At 43.6% G+C, this 17,139-nt stretch overlaps 1 protein-coding gene across 2 annotated transcripts in view; it reads left to right on the top strand.

The window, feature by feature from the left end:
* The first annotated feature begins 4,778 nt into the window (after positions 1–4,778).
* The window catches only part of RALBP1 (ralA binding protein 1), a 67,511-nt gene continuing 55,150 nt past the window's right edge, over positions 4,779–17,139 (top strand). Inside the window, exon 1 of one of the 2 annotated variants that reach the window (XM_040353963.1) lies at positions 4,779–4,902. The gene's annotated coding sequence lies outside the window, so the exon portion shown is untranslated. The remainder of the gene's footprint in view (positions 4,903–17,139) is intronic. The other variant, XM_040353962.1, reaches the window with a different exon arrangement.

The following is a 17,139-nucleotide window of genomic DNA, read 5'->3' as shown; positions in this document are numbered from 1 at the left end:
AAAAAAAAAAAACGCAAAGATGATCAAATACCACCAAAAGAAAGCTCTATTTGTGAGAAAAAAAGGACGCCAATTTTGTTTTATGAGCCACATCGCACGACCGCGCAATTGTCAGTTAAAGCGACGCAGTGCCGAAAAAACTGGCCAGGCTCTTTACCTGCATACAGGTCCGGGTCTTAAGTGGTTAATAAATAACTATAAATAATTATAACAAGAGTACTGTTCCATCCATCATCCGAAAATGGAAAGGGTATGGCTCAACTGCAAACCTACCAAGACATGCCTGTCCACCTAAACTGACAGGCCTGGCAAGGAGAGCATTAATCAGAAAAGCAGCCAAGAGGCTCATTGGTAACGCTAGAGGAGCTTCAGAGATCCACAGCTCAGGAGGGAAAAATCTCTCCACAGTACAACTGTTAGTCGTGCACTCCACAAATCTGGTCTTTATGGAAGAGTGGCAAGAAGAAAGTCATTGTTGAAAGAAAGTCATAAGAAGTACAGTTTGCAGTTTGCGAGAAGCCATGTGGGGGACACAGCAAATATGTGGAAAAAAGATACTCTGGTCAGATGAGACTAAGATTGAACGTTTTGGCCTAAAAGCAAAATGCTATGTGTAGCAGAAAACTAACACTGCACATAACCCTGAACACACCATCCCCACCGTGAAACATGGTGGTGGCAGAATCATGTTGCGGATATACTTTTCTTCAGCAGGGACAGGGAAGCTGATTAGAGTTGATGGGAAGATGAATGGAACCAAATGCAGGGCAATCTCAGAAGATAACCTGGTAGAGTCTGCAAAAGACTTGAGACTGAAGCTCCATGCACACTGGGCTTAAAAAAAACATCTGTTCTCTTTGGAGTAAAAAAAAAGCTTATGTAGAGCATTTTTTGTACAAAGTTTAGACGAGTTTAGGAGAATTTTACATTTTTTCTGCCAGTAAGCTCCAATCAGAAATGCAAATCAAAAGTTTTTTTTTTTCCTACCTCTAAACATTGATCTCAAAATATGTCTGTAATCATCCTAATGTGCATGGACACCAACGGCGGATCCAGGGGGGGGCAACAGGGCAATTGCCCCCCCCCCCGAGACAATCCTGTCAAACTGTCGTGTCTCTCATTCTCTCTCTGTCATCACCAGGGCCGATCTGGCGCAGCCTGGTAGGCTGCCTGTCCTGAGGCTGCTTTGAGCTGTAGCTGACTGCAGCGCTCCCCCTCTCTCCTGCGTGTATGACACCGGGCATCTCTCGCTGTGTGTGAGAGCTGGGTCTGTGGTCGGCTGTGCTGCCTGTGCTAGACCTGCTCATGTGATAGTAGATGGAGATGGAAGACTGATTGAATCAGTGTTTTGTCTATCACACAAGTCCATCTAGGGGGGGACCTTGCTAGAGCACACTGCCCTGCCAAACACAGACCTACAGCTCCTGTTTGTTCCATGACACACGTCGGGAGAGGAGATACCTGCTGTGTGTGATCGAGGCAATGCCATGGTGAGTGCCATGCACAGTGAGGCTTCATTCATATACAAAAGTGGGGCTGCATTCATATACAAAGTGGGGCTGCATTCATATACAAAGTGGGGCTGCATTCATATACAAAAGTGGGGCTGCATTCATATACAAAAGTGGGGCTGTATTTATATATACAGTGGGGCTGCATTTATATACAAAAGTGGGACTGCATTAATATACAAAATTGGGACTGAATTTATATACAAAAGTGGGACTGAATTTATATACAAAAGTGGGACTGCATTTATATACAAAAGTGGGGCTGCATTAATTTACAAAAGTGGGGCTGCATTCATATACAAAGTGGGGCTGCATTCATATACAAAGTGGGGCTGCATTCATAGACAAAAGTGGGACTGCATTCATAGACAAAAGTGGGACTGCATTTATATACAAAAGTGGGGCTGCATTTATATACAAAAGTGGGACTGCATTAATATACAAAAGTGGGGCTGCATTTATATACAAAAGTGGGACTGCATTTATATACAAAAGTGGGGCTGCAGTTATATACAAAAGTGGGACTGCATTAATATACAAAAGTGGGGCTGCGTTCATATGTACAGTGAGGCTGCAATGATGGGCACTGATGAGGCTGCATTGATCTCTTGTACCATGTCGTCAGTCTCTGACCATCTCTTGTACCATGTCTCCAGTCTCTGACCATCCCTTGTACCATGTCTGCAGTCCCTGACAATCGTCTACAAACTATGGGATAGATTTATGGCATTTATATTTAAATATTTTTTACTAGATTACTTAGCGGTACTGCAACATTGCAGCGGACACACCGGACACCTAATTGAGTTCTGTAAGCAACACCTTATTTTCTGGCAGTGCCCCTCCCGACACTAGACTCTGGATCCGCCCTTGATGGACACATAGGATAACATTGAGCTGCTTCTACAAGCAGAACACAAAACTCCTGTAGCAGCAACGTTTTTTTAAGCCAGTGTGATTGGAGCCTGAGGCAGAGGTTCACCTTCCAGCAGGACAACAACCCTAAACATACAGCCAGAGCTACAATGGAATGGTACTTTAGATCAAGGCATATTCATCCAATCTGACTGAGCTTGAGCTATTTTGCACAGAAGAATTGGCAAAAATGTCACTCTCCTAGATGTACAAAGCTGGTAGAGACATCCGCAAAAAGATTTGAAACAGTAATTGCAGCCCCCCCAATCCACCCTCCCAGCACAAATCTTCTTCCCCTCAAATCCCCCCCTCTACAAATTCTCTTTCCCCCAATCTCTCTCTCAGCACAAATCCTCCTCTACCATCCCAAATCCCCTCTTCCAGCACACATCTTCTTTTCCCACAATCCCTCCTTTCTCAACAAAAATCCTCTCCTCTTTTCTGGAACAAATTAGCTTTCGCAGCATAAATTCTGTCACCACAGCACAAATCTATATTACCGCCTCCTGAGATCATTGTGCCCCCCAAGTACAATTTGGCCCAAATCCCTAAAACTTAAAGATCTTTCTATTGTTGATCTGAAATCTGTAATAAATACAAGGGGCCAGATCCACGAAGCGTTTACGCTGGCATATCTATTGATACGCTGTGTAACTTCTAGTTTGCTCTGGCGTATCTTTGTTTTGTATCCACAAAACAAGATAAGCCTGAAGCTGGGCTAGATCGGACTGGCGTACGTCTTAGTACGCCGTCGGATCTAAGGTGCATATTTACGCTGGCCGCTAGGTGGCGTTTCCGTCGATTTCCGCGTCAAGTATGCAAATTAGCTAGATACGGCGATCCACGAACGTACGTCTGGCCGGTGCATTTTTTTACGTCGTTTTTTCAGCGTATAGTTACCCCTGCTATATCAGGCGTATCCTATGTTAAGTATGGCCGTCGTTCCCACGTTGAATTTTGAAAATTTTACATCGTTTGCGTAAGTTGTTCGCGAATAGGGCTTTGCGTAGAATGACATTCACGTCGTAAGAATTGGCTTGTTGCGGGTTAATTTCGAGCATGCATACTGGGATACCCCCACGGACGGCGCATGCGCCGTTCAGAAAAAACGTAATTTACGTTGGGTCAAGACGTATTACCATAAAACACGCCCCCATCTCATCCATTTGAATTGCGTGCCCTTACGCCGACACAGTTACACTACTCCGCCGTATCTTACGGCGCAAATTCTTTGAGAATACGGGAAATACGCTGTAAGTTACGGCGGCGTAGTGTATCTGAGATACACTACGCCGGCCGTAAAGAAGCGCCGCGCTTCGTGGATCTGGCCCAAGGTGTCTTCTGATTGGATGAGGTGGCGATCATAATGCCACCATCCCACCTCTCTACCTTGTGCAATTAGAGAACACATTGTAGCCACTGGAACAGTGGCGGTGCGTCTATAGAGGGCGCTGGAGCGCCGCCCCCTCTCACGCCACTGATTACAATAACATAGATTCATGCATTGCATGAATCTATGTTATTGTTGCTGGCCGCTGGTCTATTCAGATGGCCGGATGGCGCCAACCCAGGACCCGACAGAGGAGGAGGCTTAAGTACTCAGCAGACTCCTCCTACAAACACAGGCTAGCCTTCGGCCAGCCTTTATACATTTTTTTTTTTAAAAACGCTTCAAAACGCAAACGCGTCAAAACACATAAACGCGGTAAAATGGACGTTTTTAACCTTGGTTGCTATCTGTCAAGTTAAATCGTTCAGGAGAGGTTGTAAAAACGTCCGTGTACATGAAGCCTTAAAACGCACCACATTTTTCTGTCCCCGCCATGCCACGCCTACAAACAAATGTCCTGCCCACTAATTATAATAAGACTCCTCCTACAGGCAAAAAGTGCCCCTATATATTTTTTTACAATGTTGCCAACTATGTAGATGACAGAAAAGCGAAGATTTAAAATCTAAGGAAGATTTTTCACCATTTGTACACTTTCAGGCCTTTGAACTGCCACCATGGTAAATACAGCCCTGATGATAAAGAAAGAAAAACACATGACTGTAGAAAAACTCCCATGTTAAAAGTGAAGAAGTTAATGCTAGGGTTGGCAAAACGCCAGCCACAACATGGCAGTGCTGAGTCGCTTGCGCTATCATTGCACACTCTTCACACTATCTGATTCCACTTTGATCACTAGAGCACCAATCACAGATGACATATTGGTCTCCGTCACGTGTTCAGACTAAAGGCGGCGCTCCGCGCCCAATACACTGTAGTCTGACTCCGGAAAAATGGCCGGCAGCTTATAGTGTCGTCCTCCATGACTGCAGACACTGTGAGAGCCGCGGTTTTTTACCCAGTCAATGTCCTGTAGTGAGTGCTATGAGAGCTGGACGATACGCTGCTTCCTGCCTCGTACTGAGGACAGGAGGAAGAGGAAGAGAGGCTCCTAGTGATAGTACGAGGTGGAGGGGGAGGACACAGGTAAGAGAGCACTGACTAGGTGCACCCTGTAGTGTTCTATCTGTCACCATTACATCACATTAGACACCTCATGGCTTCCTGTCAGGTACTTTATGTGTGGTATGGGGCAGGGGGCTGAGGACAGACTGCTGAGGGACTAGGGAAGGCCTGCAATCAGCACTAATAATAATAATAGATTCCATAGTGTCAGGGTATATGCACTGGGCTCTTCTTCTGTGTAGTATTACCTGGGAGGAAGCTTTTATATCCCCTCACAGCAGAAGGGAGCTTGTTCCATGGGGAAGCACTCAATAATAGATGGAACTGCATTGTGTGTAGTGGCTGCTTTTGTTTACCACACCAATAAAAGGAAGCAGCACTTGTAGGGCTCGTTCACACCGGTGCTCAGCCCCTTGCAGCGGCCTGTGTCAGTTGTTTACTTTTTTTTAGCGATGAGCTGTGTGCAGCCCCTAGAAAGTGAATGGATGCATGGCGGCTGTATGGACTCGCCTTCTCAGCTGAGGTTTATGACTACTCAGACCCCCAACCATCCAGGTCCTTGCACCTGTCTCTGCATGCCTGTCAGACTCAACCCTGCAGGTAAGTCCAGACATTAGACACACTGCCGTTCACTTTCTATGGGCTGCTTGCGCACAGCCCTGCAGTGAGAAAAAATAAAAAGGTAAATGTGTCTGGTCACTGCGCGGGGCTTTTTCATATTTATAGAAATCCTCTCACGAGCCAGCCCGGGTCTGAGGGATATTGAGACCGGGAGCTGTGTATATGTACAAAACCCTTCCAACATCTCCCACCAGCCAAGATTGTATAGAGCAGCACAGAGACCCAGTGATGACAGTGAAGGTATTTACTGAAAACGAAAAAATAGAAGATTGTATTTTAAAATGTCATTCGCATATGAATATGAGGAACCGGCGAATTCAAAATATAAGCAGATTCATTTCTAGAGGTACATTCCACTTTTGAACTTGCACCTACAGGTAAGCTTATAATGAGGTACAGTGAATATCTCCTAAACTTGCACAATAAATGCAGCTGGTGACCAGTGCATGTGGTCTGACAGGACGGTAAGGATGAGCGCCGGCGTGTTCGCAAAGCCCACGTGCAGAGCCCGCCAGGAAGTCGGCACTGCTCTGTGCTAATCACAGGCAGTAAAACATTTCCCTATCTCTGCAGCAGGAAAATGTCTCGCTGCCTGTGATTAGTGCAAAGCAGTGCCGACTTCCTGGCGGGCTCTGCACGTGGGCTTTGCGAACACGCCGGAGCTCATCCTTACAGGGCGGCATCCCCATGCGGTAACTTAATGGCCTGTACACACGATCCGAAAATCAGACTATAGATTGTTTGTTTTTGTTTTTTTGCATGCTAGTTGCGTATCAAACATTCTTTTACGACAGAATAAAAAAGTGATGTCACGATCTGTTATACGAGAATTTTTTTTTTTTTTTTTTTGTGTTTGTCCTATCGGATGAACTGCGGCTCATAAAAGCTCTGTACTAAGGATCCAATTCTCATACGATTGCTTCGAAAGCGTTATTTTTCGTCCAATTTTCGGATCGTGGGTACGGGCCATTAGGCTGGGTTCACACTGATGCAAATTGGATGTGGGTTTCCCCTCATCGAAATTCGCATGTCAGGAGAGTGTGAATGGCTCTCAATGAAGCCGGTTCACACATCTCCGGGATGGCTGTCTGTGAGGTTCTGTGCGTCTTTGGCTCCATTTCAGGTCCGAATCCAGCCAAAAATGTGAGCCTTATTCGTCCCTGAAATGGAGAACAGACGCACTGTACCCCTGCTGCGAGCTGCTCTGCACAGCAGTGTGAACCAAGCCGGAGCCAAGGGCGCTTGCGCTTATGAGAGGGAGGGACGTCACTACGGCCCTGGCCATTCATACAGTCAGAACCCGTGAACCTGGAAGGAAGACCAGGTGCGCGGGAGTGATCCACTTTACAGGTAGATCTGTCATAATGTGCTAGTATGCGCTAAGGACGTCATATGACGTCCTGGACTTTCAGTGGGGATATCTGAAAGATGCCTGCAGCTACAGGCATCATTCAGATATCCATCTCTTCAGCCAGCGATTCTGTGCACCAAAAGAATGATCATAGCGGCAGTTCCGCTGCTTGATTGTTCTTATAGGCGACGGGAGGGGACGTCCCCCCCTCCCTCTGCCATCCGGTGCTTCTCCGGGCTCTCCCGTGCCATTGGAGACCCGGAGAAATGATCTGCCGGCACTGGATGGGAGGCAAAGACATGACTGGTGACCAGATGGTCACCGGTCATCTCTATGATTGTCGGAGCCCCGGGCGCGATGTTATGACGTCACGCCCGGATACCAGAATGTAAACAAAGCCGCAATCGCGGCTGAAAGCATGAGATCCATGAATTTATTTTTTCTTGATCTCATGCTTTCCAGCCTGGAGGAGAGATGTGGGGTCTTATTGACCCTGCATCTCTCCATAAAGAGTACCTGTCACACACATTCCTATTACAAGGGATGTTTACATTCCTTGTAATAGGAATAAAAGTGATCAAAAAAAAAAGTGTAAAAATAAATTAAGTAAAATAAAAAATAAAATAATATATATTTTTTTAAACGCCCCTATTCCCAGTAGCTCGCGCTTTTTTATTCCCAGTAGCTCGCGCTTTTTTATTCCCAGTAGCTCGCGCTCAGAAGCGACCACACACATAAGTCCCATCCACATATGTAAACGCTGTTTAAACCACACATGTGAGGTATCGCCGCGTGCATTACAGCGCCAGCAACTATTTTAGCCTATGGAGATTTTTAAGTACTGAAGTTTGGCGCCATTCCATGAGTGTGCGCAATTTTAAAACGTGACATGTTGGGTATCTACTTACTCAGCGTAACTTCATCTTTCACATTATACAAAATAATTGGGCTAACTTTATTGTTTTGTTATTTTTTCATTCATGAAACCGTTTCTCCCCCCCCCCCAAAAATGGGCATTTGAAAAATGATTGCGCAAATACAGTGCGAGATAAAAAGTTGCAATGACCGCCATTTTATTCCCTAGGGTGTCTGCTAAAAAAACAATATATAGTGTTTGGGGGTTCTGAGTCATTTTCTAGCAAAAAAAAATGATGATTTTTGCATGTAGGAGAGAAGTGCCAAAATAGGCCCGGTATGGAGGTGGCTAACCCTGCAGGGAACCACACTTTATGTTTATTATAGTGACCGTTTACTACCGCTTTAAGCAAACCTGCTATTTTGCACTTGATGGGCAAAGCATAGGCGTGCTTTAAGAAAATTTGATTTTTGGAAGTTATTTGTTTGTAATAGTCCATTGCAGAAATATGTAGCCTGACATCTCATCTTCTACGTTATTTAGGTTTACAGACTACTGTGGTTCTAATTTTTATAAGGAAAACAGTCAAATTGGTGTGTTTATTTCACATTTTTTGTTTATGTTCTATTCAAGCTGTTGGGGAAGTTGATTTTGTAAAGAATACCTAATTTGTTTTAGAAAATGAGGAACTGTATGTACCAGTATCCCCCTGTTTTAAGCCCCGTACACACGATCCGAAAATCGTACGAGAAATGCCGCTTTCGAAACGATCGTACGATAATCTGATCATTGGTACAGAGCTTCCGAGAGCCGATCAGGACAGTTCATCCGATTTTATTCAATCGGACATTCACGGAATTTTTTTTCGTACAATGCCAGACCGTACGATTTTCATTTAATCAGTACAGCTGTCGTTCGAAAATGCAATACAAATGCATTACAACACATGACATCACTTCCGATTATTTTTTTTTTTATTCTGCCGTACGAGAATTTTCGTGACTTTAGTAAACTCGTCAGATTCGACGTGCGATAAGCATACAAAAAAAAAAAAACGGACGATCATTCGTCCGATAATCGGATGGTGTATACCGGGCATTAGACACTGTGACGATCTGACGAGGTTCCCACTGAAGTCTGAATTTAGACATGTCCCCTCCCAGCGTCTTACAGTTCAGTGCTAGCTTTGTTCAGCTCAGTGTCACTACGCCCTGGGTCATACTGATGCAATTTTAGATTTGAATTGTATTGCACTGAATTGCATGACAAGGTATGTAACATTGATTCCCATGGAGCCTATTACATTAGTGCAGCATAGCTGCGATCGGACATTGGGAAAGGGTCCTGTGCTTCTATGGTGCGATGCAGTATGATTCTGTGGGCCATAGACTTCAAAAGAAACACTTTAAATTTGCTCATCTGTCCTACTGTCACATGATTCCAGCAGGTTTAATTCCCCAGCACGAAATTGCATCTGTATCCAAATCACGCCAAAATCGCATAAAGTTGCACTGCAACTGCACTTGAAAATCAGATCAAAAATTGCACTGCGTCAGTGTGAATCTAGCCTAAATTTAGCCAAAACTGAATCCAAGCCACGATAAATGTTAAACAGCCCCACTTATTTTTTATGTGTACACAAACAATTTTTACAGTTATGTTTCTCTGCTTTTTTTTGTCCTTGCACACCACCCATGATGTATTTTTCCTTCTTGTGTCTTGTTATGAGCAGTGCATATATATTTCAATCATGTACATTGTTCTGCAATTTCTGACACAAATTGCACCTGCCTATGATACCGTGCATCATACATTTTAATTAATTATTGCTGGCCCACAACTCTCATTCGTCAGTTACCATCAATATACTGTGGTGTGGGCAGCATTTGTTGTGCTGTTTTGCGTCGGCATGTAGTTGTTGGGACCAAGCTAAGGAGTGTGGCTACAATCACACATACAGGAGCAGCCGTGTAAACAGAATGTAGCCACCCTCATAAAGGATGTTGAGAGGAATATAAAGCCAGGTGCTGGGAAGCGTGGACAGAGCCTGCTAGTATAAGGTTCAGAACTGATTACAAATTGTATAGCATTTCATTTTGTATTTTTCTGTATTGCGTTTAGTAATACCGGTTCTTAACGCCGGCAAAATATTTTGCATACAAGTTATGCTGGCCATACACTATACGAAAATTCGTCCGAAATTCGGTCATTCAGATAGTTTGTTCGTTTTTCGAACAGTTAATGGGCACAAAATCGATAATCGTTGGGACGTTTTTGAGCCGAAAAAAACGAAGGACAAGTTTGGAAATTTTCTGCCGAACGAACTATAAATCGGAAGGTTAATGTGTTTCCCGTCCGAACTTTCTGCACTAGGTATATGTAAAAAAAAACGAAACAATTTTTTATTTATTTATGTCCACTGAACGATTTATCAGTCATTACATGATGGCAATATCGCTTGCGCTCACAACCGAACGTTGGTTTTTCGAAAGTTCGTTCAGACGATTTTTCGTAGAGTGTATGGCCAGTGTTAGAATGTTTTAATTTGTTTTTATTCCACGTTTTTTAAGAAATACAAATATACTTTACATTACATTTCCAAACAAAAAAAAAAAAAACATACACAGAAAAGGATCACATTTAAAATACCAACAACATTACATGTACATAAATAACAAAATTAACAACAATGACATCCTGGGTTTATCCTATACCTCCTAATCCTCCAACTCTTTTCCTTTCCCTTTATCTCATGTAGTTACCTCACCCTTGCTTTATCCTCTCTAACCCACCTTCCCCCCTAGGGAGAAAGAGGAAGCCCGAAGGAGAAGGGAGAGAGAGAAAAAAAAAGAGAGGGGGGGGGAACTAAGCCCACCTCCCCATCCCTGCTATTTTATTAAAGTGCTCCATGTGCATTTACCCCATGTCTTATCATTTAGATGTTCCCTGTGATTCCTAAGTGTTACTTTTTTAAGGGGACAAAAAAAAAATATCCCCTTTTACCTCGAAGGTAAGAAGGGGAGGGAACTAAGCCCTCTCTCCTACCCCTACTATATTTTTTAAAGTGTTTTGTGCTCATTTTCCCATGTCTTTTCCTTTTAATTGTTCCTCCTATTTTAGGGGGGGGCATAAAATATCCCCTTTTTGCCTCAAAATCTCCTCGTGAGAAAAAAAACAAAAACCCTACCCCCCAATACCACTCCCCCCCCCCCCCCCGGGGAAGGGGGAGTCCACTACACCTAGTTTAAACCAAACAGGCCAAAATTCCCTAGGTATTTTCTTCCCTGCTCATGTAATCTACATAAACCTCTTCCCGGTTGGGTTCCTTATATTGGGATGTTTCCTCTTCCATGTTTCTTGTCCATGTTTCTTGTCCTTTCTACCTCCCTCAACCATTCCTGTATTGACGGAGCTTGCTTTTCCTTCCATCTTTTCGGGATCACTGTTTTCGCTTTCGCTTTAATAGGATTGGGATAATTGCTCGTTTGTATTTCTTCTTAGGGATAGCTATCGCATGGAACAGACATTTTCCAAGGGTCCAGGCCTATCTCGGTTCCACTGATCTCCTTAATTAATTCTAATATTTGTATCCAATATAACTGGATTTTAGGGCACTGCCACCAAATATGGGCATGGGTTCCCACTCCTCCACACTCCCTCCAACATAGGGGTGACACTTGAGGGTTTATCCTGTGTAATTTTGCTGGGACATAATACCACTTAATTAGCAATTTAAAGTTAATTTCTTTTATTTGTGTCTACAGATGTAGAGTGAACATATTCTAAAACTTTACTTCTCATAGTTTCTGGTAATGGTTGATTCAATTCTAATTCCCAGCTCTCTGTTGGACACACAGCTCCTCTATCTAAATGTGTCATTAACAACTTATAAATGGTTGAAATTCCATGCCTACCTATCCCCATTTGGTCGATTACTTTTTCCCATACGTTTAACCCACCCACCCCCCGGAGAGGTTTTGGGAGAGTATTTACAAAATGTTGCAATTGTTTATATCTCCAAACTTCCCATGGAGTGGGCCCATATCTATCACGCAGTTTACTTTGTGTACATAGGGCATTGCCCTTCATAACGTCCCTTAGTCTCAAGTAGGACGCTGTAGTCCATTTTAAATAAATTTTATTGTCTTTCCCCGGGGGGGGGGGGGGGGGGAATAGTTGTTTCCTATTAAGGGGCTGTTGTATTGTCCCTGTATATTTTTAATTAAATTGTCCCATGTTCTTAATGCTTCTATAGAAATCGGGGCCGCTTCCTCCAAGGATCCCCAGCGTTAGAATGACAAAGAGTTAAGATTCCCAATACCTGTCTGACTGGTATGACTGATTAATCATACAAGCACCAGCCACATCTGTGAGATGGTTGGATAAAGAACCTTGTTACTTATTTTGAGGACAATTAAACTTTGAGAACGTGAAATATTGAGGCCAAAAGTATCTTTTAGCAAATATTGCTTTGCCTGCTTTCTTTGAACTTTCAGAGCCAATTCACACTGGCGCGACTCTATTCAATAGAACCATTCTAATAGGAGCGACGCAAGTCGCTCCGACTTAGCAAAAGGTTCTTTTACGACTTTGAGGGCGACTCGGGGCGACTTGCATTGACTTCAATACAGAAGTCATTTTGCAAGTCGCCTCTGAAGTTGTCTTCAGGTCGCCTTGCCGAGTCGCCCCCAAAGTCGTGCCGCTCCAGTGTGAACCGGGTCTCACCCTTTAACCACTTGCTTACTGGACACATATACCCCCCCCTCCTTTCCAGGTGAAATTTCAGCTTCCGGCACTGCGTCGCTTTAACTGACAATTGCGCAGTCGTGCGACGTGGCTCCCAAACAAAATTGATGTCCTTTTTTTTTTCCCCCCACAAGTACAGCTTTCTTTTGGTGGTATTTGATAACCTCTGCGGTTTTTATTTTTTGCGCTATAAACAAAAAAAGAGCGACAATTTTGAAAAGAAATTCAATATTTTTTACTTGTTGCTATAATAGCCCAATAAAAATAAAAATAAAATGTGTGTGATATATATATATATATATAATTTTTTTTTTCTCAGTCTAGGCCGAAAACGTATTCTTCTACATATTTTTGGTAAAAAAAAAAAAAAAATCGCAATAAGCGACTGGTTTGCGCAAAAGTTATAGCGCCTACAAAATAGGGGACAGAATTATAATTTTTTTTTTTTACTAGTAATGGCGGCGATCTGCAATTTTTATTGGGACTGCAACATTTTGGCGGACACTTGACACATTTTTGGCACCATTCACATTTATACTGCGATCAGTGCTATAAATATGCACTAATTACTGTATAAATGTGACTGGCAGGGAAGGGGTTAACACTAGGGGGTGAGGAAGGGGTTAAATGTGTACCCTATATAGTGTTTCTAACTGTGGGGGAAGGGGACTGACTGGGGGAGGTGACCGATCTATGTCCCTATGTACAAGGGACACAGATCGGTCTCCTCTCTCCCTGACAGGACGTGGATCTTGCACGCTCCCCAGTGGCTGGAGGCCGTATATAGACGGCCTCCCGGCAATTGGCATCCACACTGCGGCCGTATATAATCTTACGGCCGGCAGGAAGTGGTTAAAGTGATTATTTTTTTTTAATAAAACAAACAAACATGTTTTAATTACCTCTTCTGTGCAAGGGTTTTGCACAGAGCAGCCCCCCGATCCTCCTCTTCTGGGGTCCCTTGGCTGCGCTCCTGGCTCCTTCTCCATCCGATGCCCCCATGGAGAGCCGCATTCCATTGGCAATACTCGTGCGGGCAATCTCCCAAGTCCTGCTGCTGCATCCATTGACCCAGACAGCAGGACTTGGCCCCGCATTCTGGTTGACGTGTCACTGGATTTGATTGACAGCAGTGGGAGCCAATGGCTTCTGACCTGTGCTGTGGCTGTGTTAGTACAGCCACTGCATCCCCATAGAGTAACAGGTGGATTCATCCGCACAAACCACTCATTCTCACAGTATGGGCCAAAACACCCATGTGAATTGTTTTTTTATATATGTTTTTTTTGTTCGCAAGGCTGTTGGGGGGCTTTAGTGAAATATGGGGGGGTATAAACACACCCCTGGTTTCTCATTTTCGAGACCGAGAAAGAAAATGAGGACATTGATTCCCCAGTTCTTTCTCTGCAGCCTTAGCTGCACTGCAGGTGAATGAACAGGGAACACTCTTTATAGAGGCTTCCTGTTTATTCACAAACTGAAGAATAGAAAATACAGTTTACTATGTATCTGTTATGAATAAACAGAATTAGTGAGCAGTACTGGCAGCAGACAACACGATCATTGTGTTCTCACAGCAGGGTAAGCTCCCAGTTTGTGGGTTCACACTTATACAATGCGAATAGGTGCGATTCTCATGAAGATTTTTGCTGGAGTTCAGTGCAATTTTGTGTTGCGATTTGTGCTAAATACAGTACGATTGTAATCCATTTTTGGATGGGATTGGGCGCAGCTGCGATTTCTGCAAGGTGGGAAAAATCTACACAGTAAAAGCAGTATTCACACACATCTGAATACAAGATGCAATTTCATGTCGGTTTCCGTTGATGTCTGTGGAGAGCAAAATCGCACCGCAGCTCAATAAACTCCCAAAGGACCCTTTTTGTTGCCTCATCACATTCGAATAGCGATCGCAACATACAGATGTGAACGACTGTCATTGAATACAATGAGTTTTTGGATGACATGCGAATCTAGACTTTTTGTAACACCTCAAATTCGCATCAGTGTGAACTGGCACTTAATCGGCCCATTTTTTTTGTTCAACCTACTGGTTGAACGGAAAAAAAAAATATTTTTATAATGCATGCTCTGCATAGCCGTTAAAGCTGGTCATAGATGAGTCTTTTGTTAAACCACTGTGCACATACATAGATCGAAATTCAGCTGGTCCCTGCTGAACTGGCCGAATGGTTAGCTTTAGAACAGTGACGCCAATCTTTAGACTCGTCCTGTTCTGCCAAAATTGTATGTAGAAGAGATTTGTTTAAATACTACAACAGCCGTTTTGGAATCCTAGGTGGGTCACATGAGAACATTCCATGCTTGTAACCTCATACCTGCAATCATACAGACAAGACTAAAAAAAACTGCTGCAAGTTTGACGGGATCAGAGTGTTTCCTATTGACTTACAAACTCAGATGATGCAGCAAACAAAATCTTGGCACGGAATTTTCATACTGGTACTTCAGTGCCAAGCTCTTATCTAACCCAAATTTTGTTTTCTGTAACATAATTGAATTATTTTTGTTTAACTCCCCTTTTAAAGACAGACCGTTCATTTCAATGTTTTTATTAAGTTTGTGCCTGTAGGTAAAAGTCAGAGATGGGAGTTTACTCCCACTTTAATAATTATAGCCTCTGACTTCTCCTAATTAACCTCAAGACCTGAAATACGCCAGAATCGCCACAGAAGGTCCAGAACAAACAGGGGAGAGGTCAGAAAGAGAAGCAGGTGGCCTGCGAACAATGCACATTTCTGTTGCCGAAGGCCGCTAGGTATACCTAAAATATCTGGGTGAACTTGAATCGCTGCCCCCAGGGTTTTCATTGTGATAACAAATAAAATCAGGGAGAGGGGACATCCTGAATAAATTTAAATTAGGGGTGCACCAAATGGAAATTTTGGTACCGAAAATGAAGAATGCACTAGGCCGATAACCGAAACGGATACCGAAAGTGACAGTTTTAAAAAATTTATATATTTTTTATATATATTTGTATTGTATTCAACTTTTTAATTAATATCAATTTAAATTAATATGAATTTTTTTATTGTTGCCCATTATTGGCACCCTTAGTGCAAGAGAAATGCAGTCTCTAACCATCTCTTGTATCATGTCTTCAGTCTCTAACCATCTCTTGTATCATGTCTTCAGTCTCTAACCATCTCTTGTATCATGTCTTTAGTCTCTAACCATCTCTTGTATCGTGTCTTCAGTCTCTAACCATCTCTTGTATCGTGTCTTTAGTCTCTAACCATCTCTTGTATCGTGTCTTTAGTCTCTAACCATCTCTTGTATCGTGTCTTTAGTCTCTAACCATCTCTTGTATCATGTCTTTAGTCTCTAACCATCTCTTGTATCATGTCTTTAGTCTCTAACCATCTCTTGTATCATGTCTTTAGTCTCTAACCATCTCTTGTATCATGTCTTCAGTCTCTAACCATCTCTTGTATCATGTCTTCAGTCTCTAACCATCTCTTGTATCATGTCTTTAGTCTCTAGCCGTCTCTTGTATCATGTCTTTAGTCTCTAGCCGTCTCTTGTATCATGTCTTTAGTCTCTAGCCGTCTCTTGTATCATGTCTTTAGTCTCTAGCCGTCTCTTGTATCATGTCTTTAGTCTCTAGCCGTCTCTTGTATCATGTCTTCAGTCTCTAGCCGTCTCTTGTATCATGTCTTCAGTCTCTAGCCGTCTCTTGTATCATGTCTTCAGTCTCTAGCCGTCTCTTGTATCATGTCTTCAGTCTCTTGTCTAAACTTAAACACACTGCTAATGGTATTAGCAACTGAGTTTCGCCCGCCATGTACTCTCAAGCCTGTCACTTAACACAGAAGCTGGTAGAGGAAGTTTTCTCCACGGCTCACTTTCTCTATCGGCTTCTATATACTAATGCTGGACACCCAGGGCTCACTTGCGCCCTACAGTTGTTGCTGAGTCACTCAAGTCTAGGTGCTGCAAGGGCCAGTACAAGAGGAGGAGGAGGGAGTCTGAAGAAGCAGAAGCCCTTTGCAGCTCAATTTACTGGGGGAAGAGGGGGCAGGTGAAGTGCCGGCACGCGTCGGTGTGCTGCTAAAACCTAGCGGGATATCAAGTCCACTGTGACCGAATGGGCACTGCTTAACATTGGGCACGCTACAATAATGCAAAGCCAGAGTTGCATGCAACGATGTTTTGAAAACGCTCCTCCACCTGGCACAAGTTTAGGACCAGCCCTTTGTTTCCCTGTCAGGTGGAGCAATCTCCTCCCAACAGGCGCATCCTAGCAGGGTGGATTTGATTTAAGTGCTAGTTCACACCAGACGCAGTTCTGTGTGCTTTTTTTTCTGCACAAAATGCATGCACAGTGTTTTCCATGTATTCCAATGGCTCTAGTTCACAGGAACTGACTGCATGATGTGAACTAGAGCCATTGGAATACATGCAAAACACTGTGCATGCATTTTTAGTGCAGAAAAAAACAGACGGAACTTTTCGGCTTCACGCCGGGAACCCTACTGTGCACGCTCCTCTCTATTAGCCCGGTGGCCAGGGGAGGAGGGAGCCCCGCGGTGACGCCGTGGCCGGACTCCCGGAAGTGGGAAAGGATACCTGTCAGACAGGTATCCTGGCCCCCCTCCCCTAAAGGTGCCAATTGTGGCACCGGAGGGGGGGAGGAATCCGATGAGCAGAAGTTCCACTT

The sequence above is a fragment of the Rana temporaria genome, chromosome 5 (assembly GCF_905171775.1).
Source record: "Rana temporaria chromosome 5, aRanTem1.1, whole genome shotgun sequence".
NCBI lineage: Eukaryota > Metazoa > Chordata > Amphibia > Anura > Ranidae > Rana > Rana temporaria.
This window is presented reverse-complemented; position numbering and strand designations above follow the sequence as displayed.